The 23,173-nt window shown below is 44.5% G+C and overlaps 1 long non-coding RNA gene across 2 annotated transcripts in view; it reads left to right on the plus strand.

Moving 5' to 3' along the window:
* Positions 1-20,712: 20,712 nt before the first annotated feature.
* LOC132648312 (uncharacterized) overlaps positions 20,713-23,173 on the plus strand; it is a 65,730-nt gene continuing 63,269 nt past the window's right edge. The window contains exons 1-2 of one of the 2 annotated variants that reach the window (XR_009586693.1): positions 20,713-21,035; positions 22,462-22,565. This is a non-coding gene — a long non-coding RNA (uncharacterized LOC132648312). Of the gene's footprint in view, positions 21,036-22,461; positions 22,639-23,173 lie in introns of those variants that run through there. The other variant, XR_009586682.1, reaches the window with a different exon arrangement.

A 23,173-nucleotide genomic window follows, 5' to 3' on the forward strand; every position in this document is an offset into this window, starting at 1 on the left:
GTTAAAATTTTTGTATTTGGAAAATTTTAAATTTTATTTGGCTTTTTTTTTTTAAAGGAAGAAATGTGTATGCCCCAAATAGAAGAAATTAGTGGAAATGAGAGCTATGTATTCACCTATGCCCAATGCAGTATTGGTCACACTAGCTGAAGGGTGGGGCAGCTGCAGTACTCATCCAGGGAAGGACACATGTACATGTATTTATATAAGACCATATAAGACCATTATTGGGCCCTAGGCAGGAAGGACAGTCTCAGACACTCTGCAGCGCGGATTAATTGAAGACACGGTAGGCCAGACACAAAAAGACAAACGCTGTGTATCCACTCTCAGGAGGCTCTTCCACTGCTCAAATCCACGCTGATGGTAGAACGCTAGCTGCCAGAGCGGAGGGAGGAGCGACAGGCACAGAGTTTGGTTCTGGGTATGGACCCAGGTGGAGGCCTCACATTCACCTAGTACCCTTAAGGATGCTGAGCCACGTGTGTAAAACGGCACGCTGCCTTTGTAGGGCTTCACAGTGACACTGTCCTCAAAAACAACAGAAAATAAATTAAAACCCATGGTAACAAAAGCCTGTGGGAGGACACACACCTGGTGAGAGAAGGGAAAAGCACCAATGGCCTCCGAGTTGGTCACAGCTTCTGTGGTGAGGCATGTGGACTTGGAGGCTATTATTATAGACAGCAACATAGTCCAAACTGTCACAGGGACCAAAGTTTGTCACCAGGCCAGTGTCTGATAGAAAGGCACACTCATTCACATCACCTCTTACACTCTCAAAGTGTCATTGCAGAGTACAAAATGTTGTGAGTGTCTCAGGAAACAGTTTCTCAAATGGCTGAGCACTGAGCTACCCTAAAACTTAGCAGTTTACCTCAGATATATGGTAAGAACAGCAAGTGCATACCAACGTAAAACTCATACATGAGTCCAAGGCTCAGTATTAACATGAACCAAAAAGTAGGAGTGAGTGAATGGACATCAACTGGCAAATGGATAAAGAAAAAAAGATGTAGTGTGTCTACACAAGGAAATATTATTTTCAATAAAAAAGAATGAAGTCCTGACTCAAAGACAAAACTTGAAAGCCACTACGGAAAGGATATGAAGCTAGACATAAAAGGAGCATGTATGAAATATATTTCATTATATGAAATATCCAGGCTAGCTGTATTTCTAGAGATAGAGAACAGTTTGCTGGTGGCTAGTTCTGGAAGCTGGAGAGGACTGGGCATGATAGCCACAGGCTTAGAGGGTTTTACTGTAATAAAGCACTCTGAAGTTCATTAGGGTAATGGGCAGGTAATGGTGGAAGTGTTGAAAGTCTTTGAATTGCATGCTTTGAAGCACTGAAATTCATGAAGACAAGCAAAACAACCCAGAAAAGACTTATTGTATACTGAGTGACAGAGGCCAATGCTAAATGAAAAGGTTAGTCTAGAAAAGCTTTAAGAACCACCAGAAATTAAAAAAAAAAGTATACCAAAAATTTGACCCCACTCAGTAATCTTTTAAAATAATTTCTCCAGTAAAAGCATTCCAGAAAAGACAAGATCAAAAAGAGGTAAGAGAGAAGCAAAGAGATGTTCCCCATTGGAGGAATGCCCCACAAACCGCACTTCCACACGCAGACTGCAACTCGCTATGAGGAGGGACGGGCCAACTCACAGCAACCCGGACACATGTCCATGCCTTGTGCTGAAGGAGGGGATCCAGACAATAGCTGACACCTGACTCCACAGATAGACAAGCCCAGGAAAGGCACCAAAGGAAAGAACAGCAGACTAGAAGAGGCCGGGAATCGAGGATGAGGGAGGGGCTGACTTAAAGGGGCATGAAAGAACTGTTTGAAATCATGGAAATTTTATGTCTCGATTTTTGTAGCATTTCAAAACTGTATAATAAAAACAGTGAGTTGAACTCTTTGTTAACTAAAAACTAAAACACCTGGGGAAAAGGACATGAAGAATATACTTAGCTGTTCCAGAGGAAGATATCTGGTGAAGGAATGGGGACTGTGACCCTCAGGTCATTAGGATTTCCATGTTGCTTAACAGAACCAAACTGGTTAACCTCCAAGTCCAAGACTGGGCATGGCCATTACCGCTGCTGTCTTTTCCTCCTCCCCTCTTACTGTCCCTACCTGCTCTTCCTGGTTTGCTCCTGGGAGCTCCAGCACCTCCTTGCTTGTTCTGATGTGAGCTAGGCCCTGTGCCCCTGTTTCTGAACTGTAGCCTTCTCACAAGGACTCAGCCCAGTGCAAGACTAGTTAGTGGCTATCTAGATTGTTGTTCATCCATTTAGGATGGAAAGGCTCTGGGAATCCCAGGTTCCTGCTCCCTTCACGGGCCAGCCTTTGGAATTCATGACAGCTCTCTGGCCCAGCAGTTCCTCTGGTCCTCGGCTTCCTCTCTGCTCTCATTCTGTTCTGTGGCCCTCATTTGTCATCTCCATTAGGACACAGGCCTTGATTGTCTGAGGTCCATGGTGACTCTGGGCTAGCATCTGTTACTGGGCTAATTAATGGCCTGGCCACGTGCATTGAAGGTTTTTCCAGGGAAGGACTTGCCAGCTCTTTCTGGCGCCTGGGCCTCCAGGCCACAGCCCCCAGCCCTGGCTGCACACAGAGAGTCTGCCTGGGCCTTCTTCACATTCCAGTCCTTTCCCCTTGTTTCTCCAGGAACATGAAACAATTTCCTCTTTTCATAGCAGCTCAATGGCAGGCAGATTAATGAACCTGAGCCCAGCACCGAGGCCCCAGCCTGCCAAGAATGTCCGCACGCAGGGGTCCCAGTGGCAGGCTGTAGGAGGGACAATCGTGGCAACAAAAGACACAGGACTAAGCAGTCAAGTTCCCAGCAGCGGCTGCCACTCCTCCTGACCCCAAGTCCCACTGCGGAAATGATCCTTCACCTCCAGGCCCTCCTGAGCCAGTCCAAGGCGCTCCTCGCGGACAGCCTAGGCTCCACACAAGGCTCTCGGGCTTCACATTGTCGCTGGGAGCTCAGAGTCAGCTGTATCCACTGGCCATGTCATGAACACCCAGCCTGTGGGCGCCCAGTAAGGACAGCTGCTGGGCCCACTTGTAACAAGTGTGGTTGCCATGTACTCTACTGTAAGCTCTAGAGGCCAGCGTTCTCTCTCACGGGTGCTCTCTGTCTTTCCTGCTTTTTCTTTCTTTCTCTGCCACTCTCTGTCTCTCTCGCTCTCTTTCTCTCTGTTGCTCTGTGTCTGTCTGTCTCTCTCTTTGTCTCTGTCTCTCTCTGTCTCTCTCCTTCTGGTGGCAGTTCTTTGCAAACTTTGATATTGGACTCATTTCTTTAAATAGGAAACATAGTCCAGAGTGGGAGGAATTTGCTTTGGAAATACCCAGCATGATGAGGGTTGCTGGCAGAATTCTGTCAGCAGCTGAGATCCCATTGGGATGAGCCAAGTGTCCAGGTCGCCTGGTCACTGAGGTGGGGTCCAGAACTGGTATTTCCCTGACGCTATTTCCCATCATGACTGGAGTCTGAGAACATGCATCTACATGTACCAACTTGCTTCCTGGCAAAAATGACAGACTGCTGTGATGCTGTTCTGTATGGCACCTATGGCTGGATCTAAGGCAAGGTTGATCTGGTGTAAAGATGTGATGATTAGCTGAGTGAGAGAATACTAGAGGAAGCTTTGGTTTTTCAAGAGAATTCAAGTTTTAGGATAAGAGAGAACATGTCCACCATCATAGAAACATGACTAGGTGTTAAAACAAAAGGAAGTATAATGGATTTAAAGAGCCCATAATATGGTTGCACAGTTACACACACACACAACACACACACACACACACACACACACACCCTTGTTATCTTTGTTACACTGATGTTCATTAAATAATGTGTTTTGACTTTATAGCACAGCATTTGTTTAAATGATGAATGAAGCCAGGCTCCCAATCAGATTGTCTTATGTGATGCTTTCAGTTTTATTATTATTATTGTTTTTTATGTCAGTATTGATGTGTTGCTCTCCTGTTGCTGGAACATCACTCACTGGCCTATCTTTTATCAGTCCTTCATTTTAGCCTTCCTGTATCACTTCCTTCTAGCTTGTGTTGTAATTAGCACAAAACTAGATGAAAAAAAATTGTTTGAATGTCTCAGAATGCCCATGAAAAGAATTTCGCTCATTCATATTTAGTATGACATTGGATGTATTTAAACTTATTTCTGGCATTTGATTTCATGTTTTCTATTACCTGTGAATTCTCAGTGTTAACTCTTTATTTCCTGTATATTCAGATAGAATTTTTGAGACTTGGTTAATATGTTTTTTCCTTTTCTATGAAATATAGAAGTCATGGATATTCTTTCTCATGTTCCAGGATTAAGAGTGGCCTTAGCCTGGAAGACAGGAGACAGGGGTTGACCCTTAACTTGGTCATTAGCTTTTATAACCTTTGAATAAGTTATTCATCTCTCTTAGCTTTAGGTGCTTCTGCGTAATGAGATAGTTAGGTTAAAAGATAGTCATCTAGTATGGTGTTCTGGCTAGTGTCAGCTGTCAACTTGGCACGGGGCGAGGCAGTCTCAGTTGAGGCATCACCAGATCCATTGGCCTATGGCCATGACTGTGAGAAATTGTCTTGATTAATGAGGGAGGGTCCACCCCACTGTAAACATCACAATCCCTGGGCAGGTGAGTCTATCTCTCTAAGAAAGCTGGCTGAACACAAGCCAGCAAACAAGACAGTTAGCAAAGTTCCTGCTCTGACTGTGATTTGGAAATATAAGCCAAATTTAGATTTGGTCTGAGTGTTTCACCCTAGCAACAGAAGAGCAGATAATGGTATGGTTTGAAGGTTGAGAGACATCTGGAGAAGCCCTTGTCTCTCTAGAAAATGTGACCCTTCAGAGTGAGAGGGAAAACCTCCATTCCCTGTTCTTCAGCGAGGCATCTGGTTCCCAGAAAAACTGTATAATTGGGCACCTTTGAGGAGAGCATATAAACAAGCTTTCTGGGATCATTCATTACCAGATAACAGCATCTGTCCTGATTTATATTATTAATGTACTGAGGATATTATTGTGCATGTGCAAGTTCTGTATTCTCAGTGAGCACAAAGGGCTCAGAAGACAAGGTATGGGTAGTGTGTTAAGCTCCTTCCTCTTACCCAGGTAGCTGAAAGCCGTATGTCAGGTGACCACTCATCAATCACTCCCCCTCTGTTCTCCCTTCTCCTTCTTTTCTCTTAGCTCCTCCCCCATCCCAAGCCTGATCCTGTACTCCCGGACTCACACCTGCGTCACCCAAACATCTTTCAGGTATCCATTGCCTCAGGAATTTTTTTTTTTCAGTGAATTTCCTAGTCTGAATCATCGTATGCCTTTCTTGGGGTGGTTATAATTAAATAATGAGACACTTAATTTCCAAATTGGAGTCTATACCTCACAGGGGAGAAATGATGCTTACCCAGTATTGAGAACATTTTTTTTTTGTCTCTAATGTGTGATAATGATTTGATATTCAGATGAATGGACAAGCAGCCATCCCTCAGACCCTAGAGAGGAGCTTTCCAAACTCTAATACGCACCAGTCAGGAGCATGTACTAGGCTTCAAAATGTTTGCTTTAAATCAAAGTAAAAGATGCAGAACATGAAATGTACCATTTAAATCATTTTTAAAGTGTGTACTTGGCTGGTACTATGAACATTTCCAATGAGCTACCATCACCACCATCCATCTATAAATATATTTCAGCATTAACACTGAAATTCTAGCCCTGTAAAAACCTGCCCATTCCCCCCAAATAACTGTCCACTCTCCCCACTCTCAGCCTGCAGCCATCATTCTGATATTTTTATGAATGCGCCTTCTCCTGAAAGGTATTGAGAGCGAGATGGTTCCCTCCTTTCTCCACTTGGGTTCCAGTTGTCAAACTTTTAGCCTATCAGGCTCAGAACCAAATGAGGCATCTCTTGCTTACTGAGTTTTTGTCACATCTCTGGCACAGCTTTATTACACACAACTACCCATGGAAAAACAAGAGGGCTTTTTGAGATAAGACTTGCAGAATGTCCAACTTTTGGCTTCTCTGGGTCATCTTAGATGCAGAAAGATTGTCTTCGGCCACACATTTAGTCCAGTAGTGCCCGCTACTTGGCCAGTGGGTTGCAAGAACATATACACATTTCCTTTTCCTGACAGTGTAATGTGATATCATGTACAAATTTTAGATTTAAGAACTTCACAATCAAGTTACAGAAGAATGATTGTAAAAAAGTATGTCTTAAGTAAGCTTACAATTTTGTGTTGTGCAGAACTCAGAGATGTGCTTGGCTTCGTGTGGCCCCAGGCTGTGGGCTGCGCACCCCTGGAAAGCATATGTCTGCTGACTTTGCTCATTACATTTACCTGAGGACACTTCTTAAAGTACCAGTGCAGGGGTCCAACAAGAGACAAAGCATCTCAGGGGGTGGACCTGGGTAGCCGAAATGGCTGAACATCTCCAGATGATTCTATCTAGGAACCAGGGTTCAAAAGATATGGAGTAAGGCAAGAGGTGGAGAGGAGGGAAGGAGAGGTGGTAGAAATCAAAGAGAAGGGCCTTGGAGGATGCCTCATGATTTTCTAGGAAAGCCTGAGTGACATCAACATGGTTTCTTGCCAGTGCTCTGGGAGGAGTAGGGCGGACAGACACCCCTTCCAACCACATTCACTTAGGACTAGTTATGGTGTTCCCTAAGATTTATGTTACCGGAACTTCTCACTCAGAAACTGACCTTTTCCCAGCCAACTTCCCCTCGGGCTATTATTTCTGGACATCACCTCACATTTCCGAAAAAGTACAAAATTATCTTCAGGCATATATTGCAGATTTCTTACTCTAACTCATGGCCAGAATCTCATAGTTTTCTCAGTAATTGGGGAAAAGGCTTTTTTGTTTCTCTGAATGTTAGTTTAAGTTAGGAGACCTGAGATTAACACCGACTCCACCATGAGAAACTGGGCCTTCCTAAGGCGTCTTCCTTCTGCAGAGGGACCTGCTTGCCAGGCTGAACAAGCGAGTCTCAGAAATAGTAGCTCTAGGTCACCATGCTGAGTGTGGTTTTAGGACTCTCGCCAACCATGCCCTGCTACTCTTACATAGGGGATGGGTATAGAAGGTGACACCCGATATTCAGAAGCATTTATGGCAGGCTGACAAGGAAGTAGTGTAGAAAGGTGTCAACTGCCTGCTCAGGAATTGTTGACATGGGTGGGGGTTCCAGGTGAGTGAGCTTGAGGTGAGCTGCAGTGCAGGGCTGGCTCTTGGGATTTGACTGTGGCTCTCTGTTGTGATTCTTCAGTGACTTCTGACGTTATCAAGGTTCTGCTCTTTGCTTGCCTGCCTCCCATGTGGTCCATTTAAATGCCTGTTTAAGTGTTTCACTAATTTTTCTATTGAGGTTTTATTCTTAATGAATGAAGTAATTTTAATATTGTAGAAATTATTTGCTGAACTGTATGGTCCGTGGTAAATTTTTAAAAGAAAAACAAATAAATAAAAATAGCTTTTTCACTCAGATAACTCAAGAGGTGAGGTTGTTAGCTAGAGGTTAGCCCATGCTAGTACCTTGCTGGCTTCTTTCTTAAGATGAGAGAAATTAGCTAGAAACTGACACTTCATCTCTTCAGCAGTCAAAGTTGCAAGTACTAACTCAATCAAGAAAAGGAATGTATCAGCTGACAGGAGCTACATTCAAGGATGGCTGGGTCCTGGGTTCAAAGGTTGCCCCAGCCTCACATCTCACTCTTCATTCTCTGTCTTGGCTTTACCCTGTAGTTACAGACTCTGTTACAAAGATTCCAGAATGTGCAACCACGAATGGTAGCCTGGGTGGTAGCCATGCCTGGTGACCAGATGGAAGGAAAAGCATGGTGTAAACGAATATTTAATGTATGTCTCTCTTCATTGTTACCTCACTCACCTGTCCATTTCCGTACTCATGCAACAGCTGATTGTGGTACTTAGGATTAATCCCAGGGCCTTGCACAAGATTTGTAGATGCTCGGCCTCTGAGCATCAGGCACAACTGATATTTGTTGAGCAGTGATCCTTGAGCTAATCTTTCCTACTTAAATGCATTACTCTAATTAAACAGATATAGTTCGTGGCTAATAGTCCAGACATTAAATCTCTTAAAAGTGTTTTCCCCCAAACCACTAGAAAGCCTTATTCTGGTGACAGAGCCCTGGCTGGGCCATGCTAATGTTCAGAAAATAGCAGTTTTTTTTTTTGTTTTGTTTTGTTTTTTTTTTTTTTTTTTTTTTTTACCATGAATAGTCTTTCCCATCTGAAACTAAAGATCATATTATTTCTGCTAGCATAAAATTTGTCTGTGAGCTTCCTGGCAGCTAAGTTAAAGACGACGAGAAAGCTGGTAAGTGATCCACATTGTTTGAAGCCAATACATTGTGGAAAAACATGAATGTCTCTTGATCCAAGTACTTGGGGAAATGTATTAATTTATCAGTACAGAACATATTAAGGAGTATCAGAAAATCTTATCCCCCTCTGACAAAATGATCAATGAGCTCACTTAAGTATTTTAAACTGTAGCCATTCTTAACCATCCTTCCCAGCATCTCCCCAAATTACCTCCAAACAACATAATCAGAAAGACATCATTCCCACATCATTCCCAGGTAGAAAATGTTCCTAGGGAAGGCTTTTCTGATCTTTCAAGTAGATATTTGATCTTCTTTCTTCCTTCTTTACCTTTCTCCTTCCCTCCCTCCGTTCTCCTTCTCTTCCTCTTCTTTTCTCCTTCCCCGCCCCTTCCTTTCCCCTCTCTCTTCTCTCCCTCCCTCACCTTCTTCTCTCCTTCCTTCCTTCCCTCTCTCTCTCCTTTCCCTCCCTCTCTGCTTCCCTCCCTCCCTCCTACATCCCTCCTTCTGTCCCTCATATATCTCTTAGACATCCTTGACTTTGAATTCTGATTATTCACTGACACATTCTTTCCCCATCCTCCTCCTCTCTGGTCTTCAGTTTCTGCAGGTGGTCTCTCAGTCCTGTATTTCTAGTGTCTGTTCTGTCACTTCAGATAGCCAAGAGCAAGGGCAAGAATAGTGGGAATGGTTGTAAGGGAGGAAGGAGAGAGAAGGGAGGGAGGGAGAAAAGGCAGGGATACTGACCTTCTAGGAAGGGAAAAGAAGTGACTTGTCCCAAGTCTATGCTTTAAGGTGATTTTCTAAGTCAAGCAGAGGTAGAGTGGGCTGAAAGCTATCCATGGGTGCGCAAGGAGCTGATGAGAAGAATAAATTAAAGATTCCTTCATATTAAAAAGGACTTTAAGAACTTAACATATTCAAAAAAGGAGAAAATCAATGTCCAGTGGAGATTTTCATCAATCGATCATGATGAAGAGATAAGGAAACCGTATTTTTATCTACAACATTTTTCTCTTGACCCCTCTTGTCATAGGAGTCCTTGAGGCTATTCTTAGGGCTGAGAAAGGCCAGGACCCAGGGGCATGCCTGTCCCACCCTTGCTCATAGTGGGCTTTGGGGGTACAGTGGGCTTTGAGGGTAGGGCGGGCTTTGGGGTACAGGGAGCTGTGGGGGTGCAGGGAGCTTTGGGGGTGCAGCAGGGTGGGAGTAGTGAACCAGCCTAGCTTTTGGGTAATGACAGCCATTTTGATTTATCTTAGCCTTAGGCACTTTTTAATTTGGATCTACCCACCTTCAGATCATGTCAAAAGTGCTCAAGGAGCCCACATGATAGCAAATATTTATTTCTTGCTATAAAAAGCTTCAAAGGATTATGTGATTTTGCTTTTGAAATTAGATGGCTGCAAATAACTCATTTATTTTGTGATTAGCCACGGTGTCTCCGGTTGTAGATCTGATTGTGCCTGACAAAGCAAGGATCTAATCCACACATTACTTTCGAAAGCTGTAAACTGCACGCATATTCTATTTAATAAGTGGTGACATTCGTATATATTAATGGCATTTACTTAATTTTTAATTTCTTCTTTGTGTGTGTGTGTTGTTCATATGTGTAGGTACATGTGTATGTGTGTGGAGGCCAGGAGGCAACCTCAGGTATAGTTCCTCTGCTTTTGGAGACAGGGTCTCTCACTAAGACCTGGGACTCAGCAGTTGGCAAGGCTGGCTGGCCATGGAGCTTGCAGGGCTCCTCCTGTGGTGCTGAGAACTGAACCCAGGTCTCAGGCTTACATAGCAAGTACTTTAAAGGCTGAGTCATCTCTCCAACCCTTGTATTTTGGTTTTTGTATCTCAGGCTCAGCGGTAGTTCAGAGCCTTTGAAAGCCCTTGCAAAGAGTGACCCCTAAGCACAGAACCTCAGTGCTTTGAAGTACAATGGCCTCAGAGACAAAGGGCTGGTGCAAACCTCTCTTCAGGTGCTCTGAGTGACTGAGGAATGTGAGACAGCCATTGGAGTGCCCAGGGACTTAGTTTCCTCATCTGTGAAGTGGGCTGATGTCTCTCCATCTTCACTCCTGCCGCTGTTTGGAAAGCGTAGGAGGTGATCTTCCAGAAAGTTCCTTCTTGCTGACCACTAGACTTCATGATCTCAAAAAGCGATGTATGATATTTGTTCTCAGTCCCGGTTGCCATCCCAACGGGCCTTGGAGGTGTTCTAAAGGCTAAGTCCCACCTGAGAGTCTCCATGCTTGCTGCTGTCACAAGAAAGCTACAGTGAAATTGCCTGGCTGAGACAGTGACTCTAGGGCAAGTGGATGTGGGTGTTGATTCTGGAAGGAGTGGAGAAAGCCCCAGGCCTGGTGTGCTAATGAGCACGTCAGGGCTCCAGGCTACTGGAGGTTCATTCCCACTGGACGCCTCTGGGAGTCTGTCTACATTCCACCTCAGAGGGGTGAAGAAGCCGGACTGTAGGTCCCAGGCCTCCATCAGGCTCTTTTCCTAGGCCTCCATCTGCGCTTCCAGGCTGCTCAGTTGCAGGACACACCCCCAAAGTCTGCAGTAGGCAGTCATTTTGCCAAGGCAAACTGGGCAGAACTGGGGGGCCCTGAATGGGTGCTGTGTGTCACAAGACTCTGCCATATTACAGTACTTTGTCCCAACTTAGGGGTGCACCACCTATGGTTCAGTCACTCCTCGCTCAAACCCCATGCTGTGTGCAAGACATCCTGAAGCCCAGAGGCTCTGAGATCAAGTCCAAGACTCCTGTCTTGGATGCCTCTGCAGTGTGTGTTTTTGTGTGATGGGTTCCGTGTGACCCAGTGACATGCATCATACTTGAAATACTTCCACTGCTGACAAAATAAATCAGCTCTGTCCGCCGTAGCACTTGGCTTATTAGGGAAAATGGAAAGGGAGCATTAAATATTAATGCTGCATATTTTCCTCTCCCTTGGCGCTTCAATGCTGCTGATCGCTGCCTGGCCAGCACAGCCTTCTGTCTTCTTCCTCCTGACGATGATAGGAGACAGAAAAAACCTTCGACAAGTCAGTGAGGGGCAGGCGTGTAAAATGGGGCTCTGCCTGGTGTTTCTGGGCTCCTGCTTGGGAGCATTGCTGTCTCCACCAGATGCCAGGGATAATCATCTGTGAGGCTTCATCTGTGGCAGCAGCTTTCTTCTCCTGCTGTGAGGCGTGGCTGCAGTCACAGAGGAGGTGTCTTCTGGGAGAGGAGGTGGCTTCTCAGGAGGCAGGCTGGGAGGACAGAAGCTCAGAGACCACGGTTGTGTTTCTGGTCTTGATTTTCAGCAAATGTTGAGAAAGGTGTCCTTGCTTTCCAGCCAGGCCAGCTGGAGAGTGTGCAGGCGGCTTCCAGGCTTTGAAAGGAGAGTCTTCTGGAGATTTCGGCATTTCATTTAGCCAGTCTTTGAAAATTCACTATCTATCTATCCATCCATCCAACTATCTATCATCTGTCTAGATAAATATAAGGATATCCATATATCTTTATCTCTATATATTTGTATCTATTATCTATGTCTATCACATTTTGTCTATCTCGATATATATATATATATATAGATATCTATATCTTTATCTCTTTATCTATGTATCTATCTATCATCTGTCTGTCATCTATCTAGGTATATACAGATATCCATATATCTCTATCTAGGTATCTGTACAGGTACATATCTGTGTATCTATGTATCTATGTATCTATGTATCTATCTATCTATCTATCATCTATCATCCTGTTATCTATCTTGTATTATCTATTATCTGTCTTCATCTATCATCTATCTATTTTTTGTCTAGATAGATGTAGATATCCATATAGCTCTATCTTTAAGTCTATGTATCTATGTATCAATCTATATATCAATGTCTATCTGTCTAGCTATCATCTATCTAGATATACATATGTATAAATTTCCATATGTCTCTATATCTATCTCTCTTTATCTATGTATCTATGTATGCATTTATTTATCATCTATCTATAGATATATAGATTTCCATTATTTGTCTATCATCTATCTAGATGCATATAGAGATTTCCATATCTAGCTATCTATGTATCCATGTATCGATGTATCTACGTCTATCTTGTATCATGATTATTTCTTTATCAACTATCACCTATCATCTGTTTATATCTGTCTATCATTTATCTATCACCTGTCTATCTATATCTATTTTTTGTCTATATATCTATAGATATTCATGTATCTAGATATATACTTAGAAAAAACAAAAAGCAAAACGAAATAAACAACCCCCAAAGGTAGTTTCTAGAAAGACTCCTCTTCTAGAAATCTGGGAAGTTTGATTTCTTAGGTGTGATAGATGTATTTTTTTATGTATATGTTTAACTTTTCATGATGCAAATGATACATTAACTCTGTTTTATAAAATTTAACTCATTATGCTTAGGTGGGTGCTGCTTACAGGAAGTGAGTCTCTCCCCAGAAGTGAGTGAATGGTTTACCAGAAGGAAGCTTCAGCATGGGTGGACCTGAGGGCATCTGCCAGGAGGGGATGGCCTTAGGTTTGCATGTTTGCCTGCTTCTCTTGACGTGCACACACACACACACACACACACACACACACACACACACACACACACTTTCATTGCTTTCAGGTGAGATCTGCTGTGGTTTGGCTTCCTGGCTGCTCTCTCCTGTCCCTAGGTAACCCTCCTTCCTCACGTCAGTGCTGTCTACACAAGGCACAGGGTCAAAACCTGTGGATGAATTACTCCCAGTGACCACTCTGGTCCTCTAAGCCTGATCCAGGAGCCCCAAAGTCTCCATGTCCTACAGCCTTAGCTGAGTGTCTTCCTGCTTTCCATGGACATTGCGACTGCACCTTTGCCCTGTACCCTCTCTGTCCTCAGCCCTTGCAGGGGTAGTGGGGACCACTCCACTTCCGGCACGCTTTGTAGGGCATCTGATCATGTCATCCCTCCCTTCCTTCTCCTACCTGAATCTTGCTTTTGATTCAAGACCCATGTCCCTGCTGAAGACTCTTCTTGTTAGCCAAGCCCACAAGCTCAGTGCTTACAGCTGCCTCCGGCAGGGGACGGATTGTTTCCCTTGGGGTGCACGCATGTGTCTCTTTGCTTTGCTCCTGGCTTCTTGGGGAGAGATGTCTGCACCTCAGCCGGTTTGTTGTAGTTGCACCTTAGCCCTTGCTCAGCTCCATCACGTCCCCTGCTTGGTTCTGGATATCACACCCATCTTTCTGCCTCACTTCACTCATGTATGCTAAGGCCTGGGACCTTTACCAAGGCCCGTAGCTAGCAGAATAAGGAGTGCAGTTCAGGGGCTGAGGTGCTGACTCCGGAAGTGTGCCATGTGAGCAGGGGGTCTGAGTTAAATCTCTAGCCAGTGGAGTAGCTGTGCCTCTTTAAAAAAAGGGCAGAGGTAGAGACAGTGGGATTCCTAAGGCTTGTCAGCCAGCTGTCTTGACAAATTGGTAAACTCTAGGTTCAGTGAGCCCCTGTTTTAAAAACTAAGGCAGAGATACTGAGGAAGATACTCCGTATCAACCTGTGGCCTCCATACTTAGGCACATGTGTACAAACACATACACACACACATGCACACACACATGGGAGTGTGAGACACACACACACACAGATTCAAGTCCAAGACTGGGCCAAAGACTGAACAGGGACAAAGGTACAGAGCACACTCAATGACCCTTTAGTTCAGTTCCTCATGTTGTGGTGACCCCAACCATAAAATTATTTTCATTGCTACATCATAACTGTGATTTCACTACTGCTATGAACTGTAATATAAATATTTGTGTTTTCTGATGGTCTTAGGCAACAACTGTGAAAGGGTCATTTGACCCCCAAAGGGGTTGTGGCCCACGAGCTGAGAATCACTGACCTGGACTACCTCATCTGTGTTCAAGGAGCCTGCCTAGAAGAGGAGCCCTTCAGTTTGTGGCCCCTCTACCTTTCACATACACAAATGCATAAATAGAATAACAATTTAAAATAAGGTACCAAATTAGACTTTATTGGAGCACAGACATGCACATTAGCCTATGTCTCTCCTAAGGCTTTTGGTGACCATCTCCCAACCCCAAGAGTTCTGACCATCTGGCCTTCCACAGAAATTTACTGCCACAGGTAACATCATTGCTCTCAAGCAGGAGCTACCATGGTCCCTGATCCTGAACTAGGTTTGGAGGGGGATGGCGGTTTGAAAAAGAATGACCACATGCGTTTGCATGGTTAGTTATCAGGGAGTAGCCCTATTTGAGAAGAATTATAAGCCTTAGTAGGTTTGGCCTTGTTGGAGGAAGGATCTGAGCTCCAAGGTTTCAGAAGCCCACCAGAGGCCCACTGTCTCATTCTGCCTCTCCTGCTGTAGATCGGGGCTTTGTTCTCAGTGCCCCAGGGGCATGCAGGCTGCTGTACTCTCCACCACAACGGCCATGGATAAGCCTCTGAAACTACAACCAAGCCCCCAGTTTAAATCTTCCTTTTATAAGAGTTGCCGTGGTTATGATGTCTCTTCACAGCACTAGAACAGTGACTAAGACAGGGGAAAGGCAAACACACATGTGAGGTCCCTGGTGCCCTTTAGAGCAATCTTCCAGTTAAACTTTTGGTCTTTACCCAAGCTCTGTGTTGCCTATTTCAAACCAAAGGGCATTTTCTCATGGTTGACATCTTTCCCTCTCTTCTGCCAACAGCAAACTTCTTCCCTAAGTCCTTGACGAACTCTCCTCTGACCAGCCCATAGCATGAGTCAGTAGTAAGGCGACAGGCAGACTGGCATGGTTTTGTACTCCAGCTCCTTTGTTTAACAGTGATTGACCTTTAACCCCAGTTTCAGTGTCTGGAAAGTGGGGCAGGCAGTTCTTGTGTTCAGGAACTCTGCACAGGCCCAACATGTACTCGGCACTCATTAAAGGTTGTTCAGTGTATCTCAGCCTTTTTTACCCGCTGCCCCTTCCTGTCTACCATCCTGGAAATGACATCTCCTCAGCGCTGACATCTTGGTCGATTCCGGCCTTTTGAAGGAACTTGCTACTCAATTGAATGAGTTGCTTCATCTTGCATTTCATATATATCCTTGGACATATGAAAACAACTTTTATTTCTTCCCTTTCTCCCTTCCTCCCCTCTCCTTCTCTTCCTTTCTTCCTTTCTAGATAGGATCTTGGTATGAGACAGTGCTCAACCTCCTTAGAGCTAGGATTTTAGGTATGTACCCCGATCTCTAGCTCTTTATATAAAAATTTCAAATTCATTATATGGGAGCCAACAATGCCTTGGCATAGAAACCCATGAAAATTTGTATCCAAATTCACTGACTGCTCCCTCGCAAAATCCAAACTCACAATAAAACCTTTATTTGGGTTAAATAAAAATTTCTGTCTCAACTGTTACCCTCCCTATTTCCTGTCCTCTTTTCCTCCTCCCACACTGGCCACCTGAAGTCAATCTGTAGACAATTTTTGATAACTCCACAGGACTTACACTCAAGAGGAAAAGCACGAATTAAATTCCTTTTGGCTGAAAGATGTTTCCAGAAAGTTCAGGGCGTATCAGTCTCATCTTCCAAATCATGGCTCATCCTTAAAAATATTTAACTGCAATCAATTACTAAAGGTTCTTTTTTTTTTTTTTTTTAAAGTGTTTGATTTTCCTTATTCTCTGTAAAGAAAGCCAGCACAAGTGTGCACAATCATATTCCAGGAGAAGTGGTGTGTCTAACTTCGAGCCACTTATCATGATCCAAAAGATTGACTCAGAGGCATAATTAATTGGAATGTATTTCAGGGGGAGTTATTTCCCTTCATCTCATTACAGAAACAAAAGAAGATTATAGGCCAGGGAATCCATGAGGTTTCAAGAGAGTCCATTGATGAATGAAGTTGGAAAGAGTTGACACGAGGTCGGATGATTCAGCTCCAAATATTCTTAAAAGAACAGCAACTCTTTCCATTAATCCCATCCTGCTCCTTTGATCTTGAGTGGTCCTGAGGCTGTGAGTCAAACACAAGTCTACCCTGTTGTTAAAGGTCTCTGAAGATCTCATCCCAGAGCAGGACTCTCCCAGAACGTAGTCCCGATGATGATGATATTATAAATACTATCCCGGATCAACAAACCAATCAATAAACCGAAACCCCAGGAAAATGGGAACCAGCAGAGACTCTTTAAGGGAAGTTTTAAAGCTGTTAGATTACCAGGCTTCTATCTGCACTTGTTATGACAAGGGTGCCACAGTGATTTTTTTAGCCCAGTCAAGGAGGAAACAGGTTAAGGTGGGCCTGCATACTCTGTGTCATGGGTCTTTTTGAAAGATGAAATGCTTAAACGAAGGCAAGCACTAGAAGGACGCACAGTCTGGGGGATACAGGGACATATTTTTTGCATATTCCGTTACTGAATTTTCTTTTGTCTTGTGAAGTTTTAATAGCTCTGTTGGGTTCTGAGACCTTCTGTAGACCCTCAGAACTTTTGTATTGAAGTTTAAGAGGTCCAACGTTTGTGGCCACTATTGGAGATGTCAAATATTGGAAGGGACTAAGGGGGCTTCTCTGATCCAGCAGACTGAACCCCAAGGACTTGAGGATTCCTTTAACTTTAGAAGGGGCCATTAAATGTTCCTTTAATTCTGAAACAGGAAGAAAAGGGAGAATGGTTCCTCCCTGCGCAGCTGGTGGTCAGTTTGCTGTTCCAAGTTGTCCAATTAAAGGGATGAAAAATGGAATTGATGTCAGGAAAAAATGCAAATAAGGTGGGTCAGGGTTAAGATCATGAGTGGTTTGGTGGTTAGAATTACATTCTTGTTTATAAGAGAAAATGGATTTCAAAAGTACTGTATACAACTGGGTGAGTTAGGCAACCATCTATTATGTAACTGAGTCACAACAGAAGCCACCCTAATGGTAGTGAGGCCAGCCAAACCATTGCGAGCTTGAGAGATTCATGGTTTGCACTATTCTTACTTCAGCTCTTAAGAGAGCAAGTTTTGAGGTATCAGCTCACTTGCTTTCCCTCCTTCTTCTTCCTCCCTCGCCACCCCCCCCATGGGAATGCCATGTAGTTTACTCCCTTCAAATTTGAATTCTTGCTTGCTGTCTCAGCACAGGTCTTGTGTTTCCTGACTGGACACTACTCACTGGGATCTGTAGGGCAGAGGATGGAGGTGTGGCTGCCCAAACCACTGGACTTGCTGTGAAAACTGAGAAGCACTAGATGTTGAGGCACTGAGCTATTTTCTGCCACACCATGGAGAGAAGAGACACTCTGCCTTCCTTCTTTAGACCTTCCCAGGTGGATGACTAGAGAGAGGCATTTTCTGCTCTGTGGGGTTTCCAGTATAAGATGGCCTTTCTCTCCTAATGTTCCAGTCTGTAAAGGGAATCAGGTGCGATGTAGGTCAGGTCTGAAAGCATATGTATACACGTGTCCACAAATGTGTGTGAGTATGAATGTTTTCAGATTTGCATGTTCCTGTGCTGTGCACATTACAGAAGCTATTACAGAGGATGATGTTCACTGCTGACACCCAAGTGTTCATTTATTCCGCTGTTGACAGAGTTGATACCGGGTGCCAGCCAGAAGCTGTCTTCCACCAAAGGAAGCTGCCTCACTGGCGTCTGCTACTATGGTTGGGTGTGCTCCAAACTATGATGGGTCCTTGAGGGTGCAAGCCTTCAGACACTGCCTGGACTTGGGGTAACCTTGAACTCTGCCCTTCTCTTCCAGCCTGGTACTTGCAATAGTCAGCACAGGCCTCAGTTATGATCACACAGAGCTAAGTTCTATTACTCCCACTTCCCTTCTGTCGCCTTGAGCATGGTGCCTGAGAACTCTCCCTGCAAGCAGATTCTGGACAGCTTAGTTGACCAAGCCACAGTATGTGTCAGGAAACCAAGAGAGTCTCCTGAGAATCCCCCGAGATCACAGACCGTGGAGACTAAATATCATAAACCCTGGAATGTTACATCCATGTGTCTTGCCATTCTGTCTCTAGTCCTGACTTTTGCTACTCATTTTTCTTTATCTGAGGGCCAGTGGTCTTCCCTGAGGAGGTGCTTGAAGTCACTAAATAGTGCTTAGAGATGGGGTGCTCAGACTCCAGTTCTGCCTTTTACCTTCTCTGTGATCTTGGAGTTATCAATGTACCTCACTGGGCCTTACCGTTCTCATCTGCAATGGGGAATGCTATCAGCCCGCCTCTCAGTGCAGAGAAGTCCAACAACAGGCTGCTTGGAAGTACTGGTAAAGTTGGAGCTGAGAGGGGTGGATAATGTCTTAACAACAGTTAGCCAGGAAGTGGGATCTTACTACCTACTCTATCCAGGCTCTGCCAGAGTGGCTGGCTGGCAGAGACCCTTAGCAGGCCTCCAGCAGAACTTCTGGGCTTAAAACTGGTATGTACGTATTTGCTGTTACTATTGTGTGCCTGTGGTTATATGCATGGATGTGGTGGTCAGAAGGCAACTTTGTGGAGTTGGTCCTTTCCTTCCACATATCTGTGGCTTCTATGGTTGCCAGGCTTGCGTGGCAAGCACCTTTAGCCAGCTGAGCCATATCATTGTCCCCAGATCCTCTAGTTTTGAGATCAGGCAGAAAAGTGTTCATAGCTCAGTTCTGCTGATTATTCAGGCAAGGTGCTTTGTGTTTCTTTTTTCCTCATCTATCCAGCAGTACCCTTGTCATCGGAATACTTGTAAAATCACTGAAGGGTTTAAGCGAAGGATTTAGGGAGCAACCTAGTAAGTACGAGCTTGCAGAGTAGAACAGACTTCCAGCTCTCTCACCAGGGGAATGACTTCTGGTAAAACATTTAACAGCTCTCTCCCATCCTCAGTTTACTCATCTACAAGATGACATGATACCACATACTCTAACATATGGCTGTTCAAGAAGCCAAAGAGAATATACACAAAAGCCCAGAGCATCAGCTCTTACTACAGTTCCCATCTCAGAGGAAGCTGATCTCCCTGGAAGGGCCAGAAAATGGGTCAGGACAACGATCGCTGAAAAAGTGAAGTGGGGAGTTTTCACTGCCAGAACGATGGCTCCCAGACTTCTCACCGAGGAGAAGAAATTTCCCAGTGAGCTCTCATGCCAAGTTATTTATTTCCTAGCAGGGAAATAATACGTGGAACTTGGCCATCCCAGGCTGGAGTCTCGCTGTGTTCTGGGAACATTCTGATGTCAGGATCTGCAATGTGGGTCCTGGCCCAGAACAGGGAGCTCTGCCAGGCCTTAGACAAAGGCCCCTTGGTCCCTGAACTGGCTCTGGCCACTGCCTTGGCCAGGTATCTGCTGGTTGGCTTTCAGGTGTCATGGAGCCATTCCTACTTAGAGCTTCAGATAGAGAGTAAAGTCCTTGCTGGGCCGTGTGTCACAGCCACAATCTGGTGAAGACACAGCAAAGTCCTTTTTTACGTCAAAATGCCCAGACAGACAGACCCCATAAATACCAAAGGGATCTTATTTCAACAGAACGAGCAGGTGTTGTGGGGCACATGGAGTCTCCTGGCCATGTTACAAATGTGTAGCATGAGACCACAGCCCTCCCTGGGGACTGGGGCCTGGGGCCTGGGGCCTGGGGCTGCAAGTTGTAGGGAAAGATATGCTTAGCTTAGTTCCAGGAAAGCCAAGTGGCCTTTTCCCAAGCATCGTGAGGTAGCTCCTGCATGCAGCTTGCCTTCACCACGAGCTGGAAGTTGTCCTTGTCAGCAATGGCTGTCTCTGCAGTTGTCTCTATACCTCCTTCTAGGCAGGCCTGCTTTCTCCTGCTACTAGCACTGATTCCAGACCTGACACTGTTGGGATCCGCCAAATTCACTGACACACCAGTGACTTAAATTCCAAAGAGGGAGACAGAGAAAGAATTTGATTGGTTTGACTTGGGTCATGTGTTAGATACAGGTCCAAAAAGCTATGATTAGAAGAAATGGATCCCATAATGCCATGGGCTGCTCGTTCCATTGCCTGTGAACAAAGCAGGTTTTTCCAGTGAGTGGATAGGGCAGGAGAGGGGTGGACAATGGACATTTGAAAGACATTGCTTCAGTTATCTGGGCTCTAGTTTCCTCAACTGGAAATAACCCTGTTCATTGAAGCGGAAGTTTCTGGTTTCTTTGGAAACTCAGTTGTGTCATGTGAATATGTTTTCTGTTGTGGTTCCAAGTGTGGGATGTGGGAATGCTTTTCTCCATGGAAAATCACCCTGTGAAAAGGCCAGTTATGTTTGTCAACCGGAAACCAGGGTTTTGCTAGCTGAAAAACATTCTCGTGTGGACTCTGAGGAGGGATAAACAGAGCCCACAGACAGCGAGACAACACTTTTTGCATCTCTATGCTTTGAAACAGTTCGGTTCGGGTTGCTGGTTTTCACAGAGAGAAGCGCTCCTGAGAACTTCGTGTTCTGCTTTGCCACTTCGGCTGTTTCACGTGGTTTGGGTGGAGTCCTGCTGTTTTTGCTGAGTGGTACAACTGCTTCTGCTGCTGCTGCTGTGGTTTGCTGCTTCGCTGTTTGACTGGACTGCTGGTATCCTGACAACTGAGATTGGTGTATCCTCAAAGAACCCAACTACTCCGATCAGCAGGAAGTAGCTTAAAGAGGTTTGCATCCCCTTTCTTACTAATCTACTTAAGGTAGGGTCGTGAGCAGGGAGGTAGAGGCGTTTGAGAACATTAAGTAAAGTGTTTGAAATATCTGAGCCTATAGTTCATGATTGTCAGAAGAAGCCATTTTGCACATGGGATCTGGTTGGCTCCCCACAGCCCTCGGCCACCAAGTAATGCTCTGATTGTGATTGGAGAACTTTCCATAAAATATGGTCTCTGCAGCTCAGCAGTGTGCAGATCTCTACAGCTCTCTTATCTTCTCGATGGAGACTGCATGCTGCTGATTTGCAAGCCCTTATTTTTTGTTCCTCCACAGCTGTCATACCTCTCTGTCACTCCAGGCATTCCACCATTTATATAAAGAGAATCATGAAAAATCAACTTTCTAAAAATATGTCTTATTTTACATAGCATAATGTCTACAAGGTTCAACCATATTGTCCTATATTACATTATCTGTCTATTTAAATATTTGTTATTATTTATTTTAAAGTTATGTCTGTGTGTATCTCTCTTTGTGTGTGTGTAAAATGAGAGAGTACCCTTGGAGCCCAGAAGAGGGTGCCAAATGCCTGGAGCAGGAGTCAGGGCTGTTGTGAGTCACTTAATGTAGGAGCTGGGGACCGGGTTTAGGTCCGAGCAAGGGCAACACTCTGACCTGCTGAGCTGTCCTCCATCCCAAGGTGCTTTTTGTTTTTTGTTTTTTTCTGGAGGTTGTTGTTTGTTTGTTTTAGAGCTGAATAGCATTCCATTTAAAATTCTAGTGCTTTGGATAAGCATCCATAAGACTGGACTGTTGGATCATGATGGTTCTAGTTTTAACTTTTGGAGGAATTTCCAAATTGCTTTCTATGAATGGCTTTTTCACTCCCATCAGCAGTATGGAAGTACTCTAAAATTTCTCCACATCTTCACTAGCATTTTTCTTTTGAGACTAGCCATATTGACATTGTAAATTAATGTGGTTTTAGTTTTTTACTTCTCTGACAACTGAATGGCACTGATCATCCTTCTAAAGGCCACTTGTATATTTTCTTGAAGAAATGTCTATTAAGTCCTTTGTCCACTTTTAACTGGGTTTTCAGTTTTACTTTGTTTTTTTTTTAAGCTACCAGGCTTGGGAGATTTTTTTTATACATGTTGGCAATTGACCCTTATCTCATACATGGCCTGCAAATTCCTTCTCTCATTCTGAAGCTTGCATCTTCACTCTGTTGATCGTGTCCTTTGCTCTCAGAAGCTTTTTAAATTTGATGTACTCTCCCCCTTTTATTTTTGTGTTTATTTCCTGTATGTTTGGCGTCATATCCATGAAAGGCAGTCTGCTCTTGAAGGAAAGCATTTTTTCTGGTGTTCCTGGGAACTCTGAGGAATGGATGATGTCTCACAGGTCACCTATCCCTGTCTCTTGATGCTCCAGGCACAGCAGGCAATCTCTTGGATGCGGTTTTCTGGAACACTGTCTCTGTCCTGGCACAGATATGATTACCTTCCTTCGGGCTGAGTGGAAACAGTATGCTGATGGTAGGTGTCACTTCACTGGGTGCTCAGGCACAATGGAATTTACCAGAAAGAATAAAGTTTCACCTTTATGTTGCTTCTACTGGGCTTTCATGAGACCAGAGGTCCACAAGGGCCCGTGATGCCATTTCTACACATGAGTTCCAGGCCACTCTCAGAGAGAGGGTAACTCTGGGTCCCTCAGTTCCAGGTCCTCCTCTTCTGCATGGATGTCACTCTCATTTCCTCTGAGAGACAGGTTTCTTCCCCCATGCTAGCCTCCGTCGTGACCTGCGTGGAGTTTTGTACCCGTCAACAACCTTACCTAGATTTGCCTTTTGAGTTTAAACATCCCCAGTGGGACAACTTAATAGCCTGGGTGTGGACACTAAGGGTAAGCCCCAGCTGAAGTCTCCACGTGAGCCACTCACCAGCCTTCCAGAATGAGAATGTGCATCTCCATCTCCATCCTCGTGGGTCACTTGAGAACTGCCCTCTGACCAAAGTGATAAAGTAAGCATACAATGATCCTCAGGCACTGAAATTCCACATTTTGCAGAGAAGAATGTCTGTCTTGAGATTTTATCTACTGAGTCAATATACTCCTTGCTAACGGCTCCATTTGTCCTAGG

The sequence above is a fragment of the Meriones unguiculatus genome, chromosome 1 (assembly GCF_030254825.1).
Source record: "Meriones unguiculatus strain TT.TT164.6M chromosome 1, Bangor_MerUng_6.1, whole genome shotgun sequence".
Lineage (NCBI taxonomy): Eukaryota > Metazoa > Chordata > Mammalia > Rodentia > Muridae > Meriones > Meriones unguiculatus.